Genomic DNA, 14,074 nt, shown 5'->3' on the forward strand with positions numbered 1-14,074 from the left:
GAGCTGCTCCTTAAAGGGCCCGCGGCGGCTCCCGCTCCGGCTCAGACTCCCAGCGGCTTCGACCCCTGGCCAAATGGGCGGGGCCCGGAGGCCGGCAGTAGGGCCGACCTCCCGGTGTTGGAACTTGGGTCTTGAAAAGAGCTCAAAAACGCAAATACCCGGGATGGTCCGCGGTGGGATCCCGGAAGATCACACTCTCCAGGGCTGGAGGGTGCGGTTCCCGGGCTTTCCGAAGCAAGTAACAAAACTGGCAATTGGGGAGGACTGTGTGAGCCCGCCCCCTCAGCGGTCAGTACCTTGGCTAGCCACGTAACTGGGAATCTTTTCAGGTTATGAATTTATATCGTGCCTTCAGTGCCCAAATATTGCGTAAATAAACGACATGGTTTGATCATCAGAGAGAACGTGAAAGGGCAGCTGCTGTTTTTTATTGCCACGTCTGACATGGCCAAAGTTGAGCTCCGCCCCTTCCTTGTTTGGGTCTGCAGGTGCATTCCAAACTGGGTAGGGGGCGTGTGTAGAAGAAGTGTATTCTCTAGAGGAGCCTCCTCCCAAATCTTTCCAAGAAACATCCCCAGAGAGTGCACCAGCGCTGCATCTACGCCCAGAACCTCTCTGCTGTCGAGGTGTGGAAGGAAAATTTGAACTTTGGGTGCTGGATGAGAATCCTGAGTTACTAGTACATAAAGAAAGTTTGCATTAAATAGACCTCTGACTGTTACATAGCGCTTCAATAACTTCCAAGTGTTCTTGATTAACGGGATCGAATTGTTTTGAATAAAACAAAAAATGAAAATGTATATTTAGGCTGTTATAATTCGCAAAAAACAATCACAAGTACTTCTGGGGAGAAGAGATAAATTAATATTGTGTAAAACCTACCATTAACAATATAGAACAAGCACCCGTAAGAACTATCAGTAGAGCTAATATAGTTGGCCTAATATAGACACGTAAACACACACACCTGCTGCAGATCAGGCCATCAAATGTGCGTGCGCGCACACACACACACACACACACACACACACACACACAGAAAGCCTTACAAACTCTGTCCGTGTTTATTTTCAAGGGAAAAGCGATATAACTGAAGTCAGAACCTGGAATCTGTCAGTCTACTTTTGAAAGTTGTGTGATTTCAGGAAACCTCGCTGAGACGAAATTTCTCTGTTATGTAAAACAGAAATAATAATTCTCAATTACCACTGAAGACCTGGGTCTTGGCCAAAGGATCTCAGACTGACTTGAAAAAGACAACACCTATACTACCCTACAGGGACAGAAACCTGCCCTGCAGTCAAGGAGGATGGTCTCACTGGCCCCAAGTGGATGTTCCCATTTTTTCTCCCCAAGACTCCCAGGACATACCAGGGCATCAGTGCTCTTTGACCACATTCTAGGCCATCACAGTTGCTCCACAATGTCCACGTTACCTGACAACTTTGGTTTGCCCCATTGCTGATTTATGGACTCACATAACTTTCATAATAACTTTCTGTGGGCAGGATAGTTGTATGTGGGTGTCTCCGTAAGCCTGTGAAGTTCAGGTTTCGCAGTGCCCACTCAGGACTCTGTATGAAGACTGTCTTCTACAGATATTTCTCTACACTTTTTTTTGGTTGCTGCTAGTTGCTCTGCTCTGTCCTGATAAATGCACCATCTTTATCTTTGATGTGCATTATCCTCTTAACACCAACAGCAGTAACAGACAAGTAAACCCACAGGAATCAACTGTACTGTTTCCCATGTATTGCTGAATTGCTTCATGTTAGGCCTCTACAAATGCATCATCAAGTTTGTGAGATTGTTTCAAAATTACACAGGGCACAAAAGTGAATACATCAAGGACAAAGGAATGAGATAGGAAAGGAATTCCGTAAATATCATTTGAGTATTGGAATTTTTAAACTAATCAAAACTTTGTGACCTTAGCAGATAAAAAATATATATCTCAGTAAAGTTTTAATGTAGCTTCATTTCTTTAAAAACATCCATTTCTGGACTAGCAGTTAGTGTAATGGCTATTGTCACTGGACTCCCACGTAGTCAACCACAGTTTGAGTCCCGGACCCAGTGGCTTAAACTCACACCAGGCACGTGTGTGTGCATGCCCAAGATCCTGAGAGGAGAATGGAGAAGGAATTGCAGTGTGGACATCCTCCCAGGGGGTGGATTCTCGCTTTCTTTTTCTCTGTCTCTGTCTCTGTCTCTCTGGCAAGTGCATAGACCCTGTAGCAAAAAACTCTAAAAAAAAATCCATTTTGTTATTCACATTTAAATCTTTAATTAGTCCTAACTTTATTGTATCAAGATTCTCTATCCAAGGATACTTTCTCAAAATTCTATATTTAATATATGAAGTTTTTCTGCACTTCGAATGTGAAGTAGCAAGACTGAATTGTACTATTTCTATTTTTGTTCATTGCAACAGTTCAGAGAAATGAAGAGTATTCATACACGTTTTTAAAAATTACAAAAATTGGCACCAGCAGGTGGTGTAATGGCTTCATTGCAGGACTCCCATGTAGTTGACCGTGGTCCAAGTCCCGCACCCCAGTGGCTTAAACTCACGTCAGGCATGTGTGTGTGCATGCCCAAGATCCTGAGAAGAGGAAGGAGGAAAAGGGATTGCAGCATGGCCATCCCCCCAGAGGGTGATTTTTCACTTTCTGTCTTTGTCTCTGTCTTTCTGGCGACCTCTCCCAAAAATTTTTTTTAAAAACTGTCTTAAGACAAAAATTGTCTTAAATATAGGGACCAGCAGGTGGCATGGTGGTTAAGGCGCTGGACACTCCCACATGGCCAACCACGGTTCAAGTCCTGGACCTAGTGGGTTGCTTTCTCACTCCTCCCCCCACCCCGTTTGCCCCTGGTCAAATTAAAATAAATGAATGAATACATACAAATTAAATAAATAATTTTTGAAGAGGTTTTTGCTACAGGGCACATGTGCTCACCAGACAGACAGAGAAAGACAGAGAGACAGAAAGTGAGAAATCACCCCCCAGGGGGGATGGCCATGCTGCAATCCCTTCTCCTCTAGTTTTCAGGATTTCGGCCATGGACACACAGGCACCTACATGTTTTTCAAATTGCCAGGTCTAGGACTTGAACTGCACAGCTGGCCATGTTGGATCCAGCACTTTAACTTCCATGCCACCTACTGGCCTTATATAACCTTTTTTTTATTACAAAGTACTTTTTATCTATTTTTTAGAATTTTTCAGGAAGAAATTATTTTAAAATATTAGTAGTGATAAAACAGTGATTATCTCAGGGTACCTGAGATTCTGGACATCTTTTGTTTTCTTTTTTGCTAATTTTTTGTGATTTTCTTCCCCCCGTAATGTATGTATATTGCTTGTTTGCATTTTTAATTTTATGAAAGTAATAAATATAAGTAAAAATACAAATGGTTCTTAAGGCTTACATGAACAACAACAAAAATCCATGAATCTCCTCAGTACCCTCTCTTCATCCCACATTCCACACAACCCTATGTATTCGTCATTCCTAAATGTTATCTGTATACCAACGTTTCTTGACTTTCAGTTTCAGACATTGTTTATTGATTTTTTGTCATGGCATTTGAGGATCTAGCTATCTGACACATCAATGCTGTTATCGCTTGCCCTCACCTTTCCTTTCAACATGGCCCCATCACAATTTCCATTCAAATCAATAATTACGTTTATATCCACGTGATAATGTAAAGACCGAAATTTGCTGAGTCAAAGAATGTGCATGAAAACATTTTTCTTGAAAATCTCCTGTTTTTCCTAGAGTTAGTAATTGCCTTCATTTGTCACCTTTTAAAATCTATCTAACCTGAATTTTACTCAGCTAGTTCATCCAATCTATTAGACATGCGGCAAATCTCCTGTCCTTCCTAGAGTTAATAATTCCTTCATTTATCACCTTTTAAAATCTATCTAACCTGAATTTTACTCAGCTAGTTCATCCAATCTATTAGACATGCGGCAATGATCCCTTCCAATGCCCAAACATGTTACTTTTAGTTTCCTCTATTATTTTGCTGAAGCACAAATCAGAGTATCTTACTTAGAGGAAACACATCGGAGGGTAAAAGTTTAAAGCAATTGCATGTCTGAAAATGTCTTTATTCTACTCTTATTCCTGACTGATACTTTTAGATAGGTCCAAAATCATTTTCCCTCAGCATTTTGAAGGCACTGTTCCACTGTTTTTCATTTCCAGGGTTGTTACTGAAAGGCCGAATGCTCTTCTAGTTCTCAGTCCTCTGTCGGACCTGTTTTTCTTTCTATATTCTTTCCATTATCCCTAGCAGTCTGAAATTTCAAAGTGGTATACCTTAGAATGGGGATTTTTTCATTGATTGTGATGGACACTATGAGTCCTTTTTATCTTAACTGCAAATTTTTCTTTCACTGGTTTGTCACTAATTTCTTTCCACTTTCTTTATGTACTCTTGTTAGTAGAACATGAGATCATTGGTATTGCTTTCTACATTGTATTGACCTTGCGTTCTATGAATTATCTCTGCATCTTTCTTTTCTATTGCATAAGACAGAGGTTCTCATAGGGACAAGTAGGAAGAGAGTATTAATTCCTCTGTTCCAGGGGATAGGTGACAGGGCCTGGAGGTATTCTGGCTGTCACCACAGGATACAGTGGATGTACTGGCACCTAGTGGGTAGAAGCCAGGGATGCTGCTAACCGTCTTACCATGCACAAAATAGCCTCCCACAACAAGGAATTTTCAGCCCCAAATGTCAATCATGCTAAGATTGAGATATTCTGGACCAGAGAAATTCCTTAAGTTTATCTCCTAATCTTCTACCTACCATAGTTTCTAATTCCACCTCCCTCCACCTTTTTTTTTTTTTTTTTTCATTTCCGAAGTGTCTTTTCAATTCTCTGCTTAACCTTTTTGTTATGGGGACTCTCTATCAAAGGATAAATTCCTCACTCCAGAGGAGAAACTTGGAAAGAATCTAGGTACAGAGCAGTGGTAACTAGAAAATTCAGACTATGTTCTTGCATAGGAAAAGTCAATGTATTTCAATTCTCTCTAAACTTTAGTCTTTAAATTGTTGTAAACTCAATGAAAATATCAAGAGAAAATTTTTCTGGCATAGAAAAAGCTGATTCTAATATCCATATGGGAAAATAAACAAGCAGGGATAATCAGAAAGGGGTGAGCAGATGATGTGGTGGATAAGGTGCTGGACTCCCACATGGTCAATGGTGGTTTGAGTCCCAGACCCAGTGGCTTGAAACTCATGCTGAGTGCATGCACATGTGTGCCCAAAATCCCAAGAGCAGAACAAAGGAGAAGGGACTGCAATGAGGCCATCCCTGCTGGGGGGGGTGATTTCTCACTTTCTCTCTTTGTATCTGTCTGTCTCTCTCTATAGTGAACGCTCATGCCCTATGGCAAAAACCTAAAAAAAAAAAAAAAAGAAAAGAAAATTAACCAGAAATGCTTTTTTAAATGATCAGTGAGGAAGAAATAGCTTTCCATATGTTAAAAGAATACTACAGAACCCTGAAATTAAACATTTTGGATTTCCATAGGGCTAGACAAACTAATGGAACTGAATAGACAGTTCAGAAATGGACACAAATAAGCAGCATTTCAAATAAGTAGAATAAGATGGACTTTTAGATAAATAGCATCTGGAAAAAGTAAAGGTATATCTATATCTCATACTGTATATTAAGATGGAATACAAATAGGTCAAAAAATTTGTTTTTAAGAATCAATTCTAGGGAGCCAGCAGGTGCCATGGTAGTTAAGCGCTAGACTCCCACATGATTGCCCACAGTTTGAGTCATGGACCTGGTGGCTTGCTTTCTCACCCTCTCTTTTCATGGTGAGCACATGTTCCCAAAGAAAATTATTATAATAATAATAATTTTAATTATATAATTTTTATTAATTTATTATTATAAATTAATTTTTTAAAAAAAAGATTCAATTGTATTTTTATTTTTATTTTATTTTTTGAGGTTTTCTTGACCACAGTGGATATGCACTTGTCAGAGAAAGAAAGAGAGAGAGAGAGAAGGAAAGTGAGAAATCACCCTCACAGGAGGATGGCCATGCCTCAATCTCTTCTCTTTTATTCTCCCCTTGGGATTTTGGGCAAACATGCACATATGCCTGGTGTGACTTTCAGGTCATGGGATCCAGGATTCAAACTATAGTCAGCCAACACCTTAAACACCATGCCATCTATTGGTTCCAGGTCAAAGACTTAAATGTAAAATATGAATGCACAAATGCACTACTGGAAAATAAGGGTGGACTCCCTTCTTTCCATGGAATGGAAAGGCCTTTTTAACTGTGACTGCAAATCTAAAAGCCATAAAAGAATAATAAATTCAATTAACTAAAAATCAGGGGCTCAAGACTAGCACATAGCATAATGGGTACATCACTGGACTCCCGCATGGTCGATGGTGATTCAAGTCTCAGACCTGTAGGCTTGGAACTCACACTGGGCACATGTGCATGTGTGCCCAAGATCCCAACAGGAAAATGAAAGAGAAGTGATTACACCCTCTAGCGGGGTGATTTCTAGTTTTCTGTCTCACTGTCTCTCTCTATCTCTCTAGTGAGTGCATGTGCTCTATAGCAAAAATCTCTCTCAAAAAAAGAAAAAAAAAAAGAATCAGGAACTGGACAGAGGTGCAGCAGTAAAACATGACACTCTGCAAGTCTGATGCATATAGGAAGGTCCCCGGTTCAAGTCCAGAGATCTCCCTGAGTATGCTAGGAGCATGCTTGCTCATGATCCAGGGCTGGTTGGCAGAAGGTTAGGGTGGATAAAGACATCAGGACCCTGTTGGGTGCTGCCTTTCTCTGTCTGTCTGTCTGTCTGTCTGTCTCTCTCTCTCTGTCTCTCTCACTCATGGAAGAAATAAAGTTTTGTTAAAGGGCTCTCTCTATTATATATATATATTTTTTTTCTTGATTAAAACATCCCCGACTCTGCCCCAATCCTTAAATACATTCTATTCCAAGTGAATCAAATTTTTATAATGACATATATCAACACTTCACTGATCGTATAGACAAGGAACAAGGCTAAAAATATTTTTTAAAAATGCAAGCAAATTTCATGACAGCATTTTATAATATACAAACATTTTATCTCCTTTATAAATTCATTAGCTTCCAATGAGATTGATCTCCTTATATCATGACAACTATTGCTCGTGTGAAAGTGTTTCTACAAACAATCCACCCCACACATCAGAATCATGCTCATTACTGATGTCCCTGTCTTAGGCACTCTAAACAAAGGAGAATAAAGAAGTATCAAGAATAAGTTATTATTCACAATCGTGCATCATTTAACAATGAGATATGTTCTGAGATCATAGCCTTGGGCAGTTTCGTCATTGTGTGAACATCACAGAGTGTACTTACACAAACCTAGATATAATAGCCTACTACATACCTAGGCTACATGATAGAGCCTATTGTTCCCAGGCTACAAACCTGCTCACCATGTTACTGTACTGAGTACTGCTGGCAATTGTACCACAAAGGTAAGTATTTGTGTATCAAAACATACCTAAGCATAGAAATGGTAGAGTAAATATATGGTATAAAAGTTTTTTAAAAAGACAACAACAACATAAAAACACCTGTGTAGGATACTCAACATGAATGGAGCTTGCAGGACTAAGAGTTGCTGTAGGTGAATCAGTGTGTGGAGAGTGAATGTGAAGGCCTATGACACTACTGCACACTACTGTGGACTTTATAAATACTGTACACTTAGATCATGCTAAATTTATTTTTAAAAATATTTCTTCAAAAACTAAATTAATCTCAACTTATTGTAACTATTTTACTTTATAAATTTTTTCATTGGTTTCAACTTTAGGCCCATACAATGAATGCTTAGCTTAAAATATAAACATGGGGCTGGCAGGTAGCTTGGAAGTTAAGAGCACTGGACTCCCATGTGGCTGACTGTGGTTCGAGTCCAGACCTGGTAGCTTGCTTTCTCACTTTCCCTCTCACACTCTGTCTCTCTCTGGTATGTATGTATGTATGTACTCCCTCTCTGGTATGTATGTATGTATGTATGTATAAATAAAATAAATAAATAAATTCTTTTAAAAAAATACAAGCACATTGTACAGCTGTACAAAAATATTTTCTCTTAATATCCTTGTTGTATAAGCTTTTTTTCTACTAAATTTTTCTCTTTTTTTCACTTTTTAAATTTTTGATTAAAAATTAAGACACAGGGACCAGCAGTTGGTGTAATGGCTGTGTTGCTGGACTCCCAGGTAGTCAACCACGGTTCCAGTCCTGGACCTGGTGGCTTAAACTCACACTGGGCACATGTACGTGCATGCCTGAGGTCCCTAGGGGAGAATGGAGGAGAAGGGATTGCAGCGTGGCCATCCTCCCTGGAGGGGGTGATTTCTCACTTTCTGTCTCTCTGTCTTTCCAGCAAGCGCATGCTCCCTATAGCAAAAACTTCTACAAAAAAACAAACAAAACAAAAAAAAAAACAAACAAAACAATAAGACACAAAGATACAGGGTAGCCTAGGCCTACACAGGGTCCGGATCAACATTTTCACTACCCCCATCTTCCACATCTTGTCTCACTAGGTCTTCAGGGGCAAGAATATATATGGAGTTGTCATCTCGTATGATAGAAATGCCTTCTTCTTGAATACCTCTTGAAGAACTTTCCTGAGACTCTTCTTGAGGAGGTATCACTCTTCAGAAATATGGCCGTGGTGGTTTGCTTAGTTTGTTTCTTTTTTTCATCATAGATTTGCTTGTGAACAGATAATACACTGTGATCATTTCTCTCTATTATTAAAAGTTTTTCTGGCCACCTGGTGATATAGTGGTTAAGGAGGATAGATGTCACATAACCAACTATGATGTTTGAGTCCCAGACCCAGAAGCTTGCCAAGCACATGGGCAAGCATGCCCAAAGTTCCAAAAAAACAATGGAGTAGAAGGGATTGCAGCATAGCTATCCCCACTTGGGGGTACTTTCTCATTTCCTCCTCATCACTACCACTTCTCCCTCTCTCTCTCTCTCTCTCTCCCTCTCTCTCTTCCTTTTCCACTCCCTTTCTCTGTCCTTTTACAGCCAGTGCACACACCCTATATCAAAACAAAACAAAACACCTTTCAGAGTTTGTGTCTTTATTTTCAAACCTTTTAATGAGCTTGTCGAGGTCTGTGAAAACTTAGGATAAACTCTTCTCTATGGGTATTTTTCTTCTTAGACTTCTCCAACAGTTGCCTTTTCTCTTGCCTCTTCTTCAGCTATGTATTCCTGTCCCAGTTCCAACTACTCATTAGTCAGCTCTTCAAGAACCATCTCTTGGTGTTCCTTAGTACCATCATTATCCACACCCACAAAGAAGCTGTTTGCCATCTCAACAACAGTGTGCTGATATCTGCCACTCCTCAACCTTGGTATATCCTTTAAAGTTATGAATAAACCTCTTTAGTGTCTCCCTCCAGAAGCCATTCATATACTCCTTGGTGACATCACTCCAAGCTCAAGCAAGGTCCTTGATATACTCATAGATATTTTAATCATTCCAGAATTACATCAGTGTATTTTGAATGTCTTCCTCACTCATGGCGATATGCTGGGCAAAGGTCCTCCTCAAGTGGCAGGCCTTAAAAGCTGCCATAACTCCTTGATCCACCGCTTGTATCAAAGACATGGTGCTTGAAGGCAGACACACCACTTTAATACTGGGGTGAAGGGTGGGTGGGGACAGGGACCTCCACACACTCAGGCAGGGTGGCCCAAGTGGCCCAGGGCTGTAGGCACCAGATCTGATAATTCACTAGCAGCTTCCCAAACTCTCCTGAGCATTGGAGTTGCTGCCCACTGTCAGTGCTGGAGCCAGACCCCATGGTGCTCGAGGTAAACTCCAGGTTGGCTGAGATGCAACAGTCCAAGCGGTGGAGATGCCAGGTTAGAAGATCCCAGAGGATGCTGGCCCGTAGCCCAGAAGTTATGAGATCCTCCACTACTGACCAGCCAAGTGGGTTCACACTTCTATTGAGACTATCGACTGGGATTCAGCCATTCAGAATGGCTTTACAAAACTAAACAGCTACATATAAGGCAAAAATGAGAAAGAGATGAAAACAAAGATGCCAGTTCTGGTGACAAGCTATGCAGAACCTAGTTCAGGTCCTTTTAGTGAGTCTACCATTACACTTCCCTGTATATCTCCTCTGGGCAATCTGATCTGCCCAGGCCTTCAGAGTCAATGTTTTCACTGAAGACAGAGCCGAAATTCTTGTGTGTGTATTATCTTTCAATAGATTCTCCAGTGTCCCAAAGAATCAAGAACAACTTTTGACAGTAGCAAGCATTTTGAGGGAAAAAGAAAAAGTTTTCAAAGAAAAAGTTTACTATTCCACAGGCTACAGCAATTCTTTCAAATTGCTTAACAGAAATAATGAAGTTATAGATTGAAGTGATTGATTCATAAAAATGAACCCTCCACAGACAATGATAAAAATGGGAAAAAGTTCTATTGCCAGGGACAAAACTCCTTTATAATAAAGACATCAACACAACTTATAAGTAAAGTGTGTATCTAGTTTCTTCTTGAGAGTACTATGGCTGAGCAGCCCTAATATGAAAATCCAAGACCAGAAATGCTCCAAAATCATGAACTTTCAGCACAGATGTGACACCACAAGTAGAAAATTTAATACCTGACCTCATGTGTTAGATCACAATCAAAACTCTGCAATCCAAAAATATTATATAAATTACCTTCAATCTGCGTATAAAGTGTGTATGAAACATAAATCAATTTCATGTTTACTCTGGATCCCATTGTATCTCATCATGTATATGCAAATATTCCAAAATCTAAAAAAAAAAAAAAAAAGAACAGAATCTGAAACTCTTCTGGTTCCTAACATTTCAAATAAGTGTTATTCAACTTGTACTATGACTTGAACTTATTCCAACATGACTTTTTTTAAAAAAATATTTGTTTAATTTCATTTGTTATCATTATTTTTAATTTGATCAGAGTGAGAAAGACAGAGACAGAGACAGAAAAGGAAACCAAGGAAGCAAGCCACCAGGTCCAGGACCCAAACTGCTCTTGGCTATGTGGGAATCCAGTGCTTCTAACCACCATGCCACCTGCCAGCCCTCTAACATGACTTTTTAATGCCAGAAGCTGCTCTATTTAGATACAGTGGTAACAGATGGCATTTACAAACATGTAAATTGGTCATAGGTAGGCAGGGCTTTATTTTGTGAGGATCCAGAAGTATGCCATGTTCTGTAGCTCCTTGTCACTGCATCACAGACATGTTGCTTTTTGCTGCTTAGACTTGTATCAGCTGAATGTTCTCCTCTCCAGATCTTACAGAAAAATGTTAAAGATTTCAAAAATATATCAGAGTGAAGATCACTAATAAAAGGATGATGTGCAAGAGTATTAATAATAAGCAAAATCTTGAAAGACATTATTCCCCAAATTGTGAGCTTCAAACTGTATTCTAGGAGTTAAATTGCTGAACACATCAGGACTTTAAGTTGTTGTAAAACTATAGTTTCTTTTATACCTTTGCACCTTACACTGCACTCTACAAGATGAGTGCTCTCCAAGCATTCTCAGTTTTCTCAGTTTGTTAAGGAGCTTATTTAGAAAGCACAAAGTTTCGTAGCTGGGGGGAGAGTCTTAATTAATAACATACCTTCTAGAGAAGAAAAAAGAATGACATTTCTGGCTTTCATACTGAGGGAGGAGCTGGCTTCTAGTGGGGGCCCTGGAAGGAGAGGCAAGGGGCAGGCCTTCAGAAGAAGATTCCTCCATGGCTCCTGAAAACTAGTGATTTCAGGGAAAAAAGAGAAGTGAAGATTTTCTACTGACAATTCAGCCTCCAGCCCCCAAACTCGAGTGGTAGGGAGCTCCTTCACCCTTCTCTCTTTCTCTGTCTCTCTCTGCCTCTGTCTCTGTCTTCTCATTTTTTTGTAATTTTTCCTTTTCAAAAATTTTTAAGGTAAAGTGTTCTCTTGGCTTTCAGCCCCTCCTTTATCTTGCTAATAATCCCCTTTCCTCCACCCATCCATGAGAGGCAAGGAGAAGGCCTTCAGAAAAAGACTCCTTCATGGCTCCTGAGAACTATTGATTTAAAAAAATAATAATAAATTTTTGGTTGTTTTTAATTTTTTTTCCTTCTTTTTTTTGTTGTTTTTGTTTGTTTGTTTGTTTTCGTTTGTTTGTTTTTCTTTTTTTCCCTCTCTCTGTTTCCTTTTCTTTTTCTTTTAGTTCAACACTCTGCTCCTCAATCTCCATTTTCTGTGTTTCTGGATGGATCTAAGGGAACCACAGCCAAACATCCAAATACTATAGGATTAACATATTCCTCAATATCCACTGAATCTGCTGCACAAAAGGATAAAAATACAACAGCAAAGTGATTCCGGATCCCCTCTTCCTACATGCTCCTGAATGCTCAGATTAAACTTCAAGAATTAGGAAGAAGCACACCACCCATCAGATGACTAGAAACCACCACAAGAAATATGGGAAAGCAAGAAAATACCTCTCCTTCAAGGGAAACGAGTAACTCCTATTCATCCACAGACAGTTCAATGGAAATCATGGAAATGTCTGATAAAGAATGAAGAAGCTAACGGAGATGGAAGAGAAGAAAGACAATGAACTGTGGAAGAGGCAAGAGGAAGGAGCTGATGAGTTCTAGGAGGTGAAGAAATTCTTGCAAGATCTAAAAGAGGAATTACACACTTTAAAAAAGAATGTCCCGAACCCGCGGGACTTATCGGGCAGGGAAACTCGAGCGAGGGGGCGGAGGTCTGGAACCGGCGCAGCGTCTCAGCACGGGAGCGAAAGAAGTATCACAGCTCACAGTGTCACAGCTCTTGATGTAAAGGTTTCGCTCATTTATTGAGGGCTAGAGCGCTTTCTTATATACACAAGGTAGAGGGAGGTAGGCGGGGTTTACAGCGGACCTTATTGAGGACCTGCCAGCTCTGTGTGAACCAGGGGGTCTGCATTCCTGGTGTCTGTGTCAAGGTCGCACAGGCCATTTTTAAGCAGTGAAGGTCATGACAGCCATTTTGATGTGGGCGGCTCCCCACACAGGATAGACAACCAGTCTGAAGAGCTTTAGAACATCCTCGGCCTCCACTTTCCCTATCATAGTGGGCCCCTTCCCAGTTGTGACGACCAAATGTCTCCCCCTGAGCCTGGTGTGTATGTATAAAACCATCTCCTGTTAGGGCCAGCAGGTGGCATAGTAGTTAAGGTGCTGGACTCTCATGTGGCTAACTGTGGTTCGAGTCCTGGACCTGGTGGCTTGAAACTCACGCCGGGTGTGTGTGCCTGTGTGCCCAGAATCCCCAGAGAACGGAGAGAAGGGACTGTGGTGTAGCCATCCACCAAGGGGGTAATTTCTTACTTTCTATCTCACTGTCTACCCAGAGAGTGTGTTTGCCCTGTAACACAAATCGCTAAAAACGAACAAACAGATGATATCCTATTGAGAACCACTGGCATATAGGTTTGAATCTGAGACCCAGCTTTATCATTCGCTGTGAGAACATGGGCAGGTTGTTTAACCAATCTGTGCCTCGACTTTATTATCTGTAAAATGAGAGCAGAGCTAATATCCAGCGCATGGGATTCCAAAGTTATTTTCTGGGCCTCTCTCTCGCTCTCTCTCTTTTTTTTTAAAATTATTTATTGGATTTTACGTATTTATTATTATTATTATTATTATTATTCTTTAACTTGCTATAGGCACATGTACTTATCAGAGAGAGAGAGAGAGAAAGAGAGAGAGAGAAAGTGAGAAAGCAAGCCTCCAGGTCCAGAATTTGAACCACGGTTGGCCATGTGAGAGTCTAGCACCTTAATCACCATGCTACCTGCCGGCCCATTGTACCTATCTCTTAAACGTGTTTATTTTCTAATTTCTATTCTGTATTCATTCCTCTTGCATTGTTTTAATGCTGGCTACTTTGAGATAATCTTTTTTTTTTTTTTTTTTTTTTTTAATAAGAACTTGCGCCCGGAGA

The 14,074-nt window shown here is 40.3% G+C and overlaps 1 protein-coding gene across 6 annotated transcripts in view; it reads right to left on the minus strand.

Moving 5' to 3' along the window:
* Positions 1–14,074, minus strand: part of TLCD4 (TLC domain containing 4) — a 111,263-nt gene that overhangs the window by 80,088 nt on the left and 17,101 nt on the right. The window contains exon 2 of one of the 6 annotated variants that reach the window (XM_006165729.3): positions 10,787–10,885. The exons of 4 other annotated variants lie outside the window; for them this stretch is intronic. The gene's annotated coding sequence lies outside the window, so the exon portion shown is untranslated. Of the gene's footprint in view, positions 1–296; positions 409–10,786; positions 10,886–14,074 lie in introns of those variants that run through there. One more of the 6 variants, XM_006165733.3, reaches the window with a different exon arrangement.

The sequence above is a fragment of the Tupaia chinensis genome, unplaced genomic scaffold (assembly GCF_000334495.1).
Source record: "Tupaia chinensis unplaced genomic scaffold, TupChi_1.0 Scaffold144016_1, whole genome shotgun sequence".
Lineage (NCBI taxonomy): Eukaryota > Metazoa > Chordata > Mammalia > Scandentia > Tupaiidae > Tupaia > Tupaia belangeri.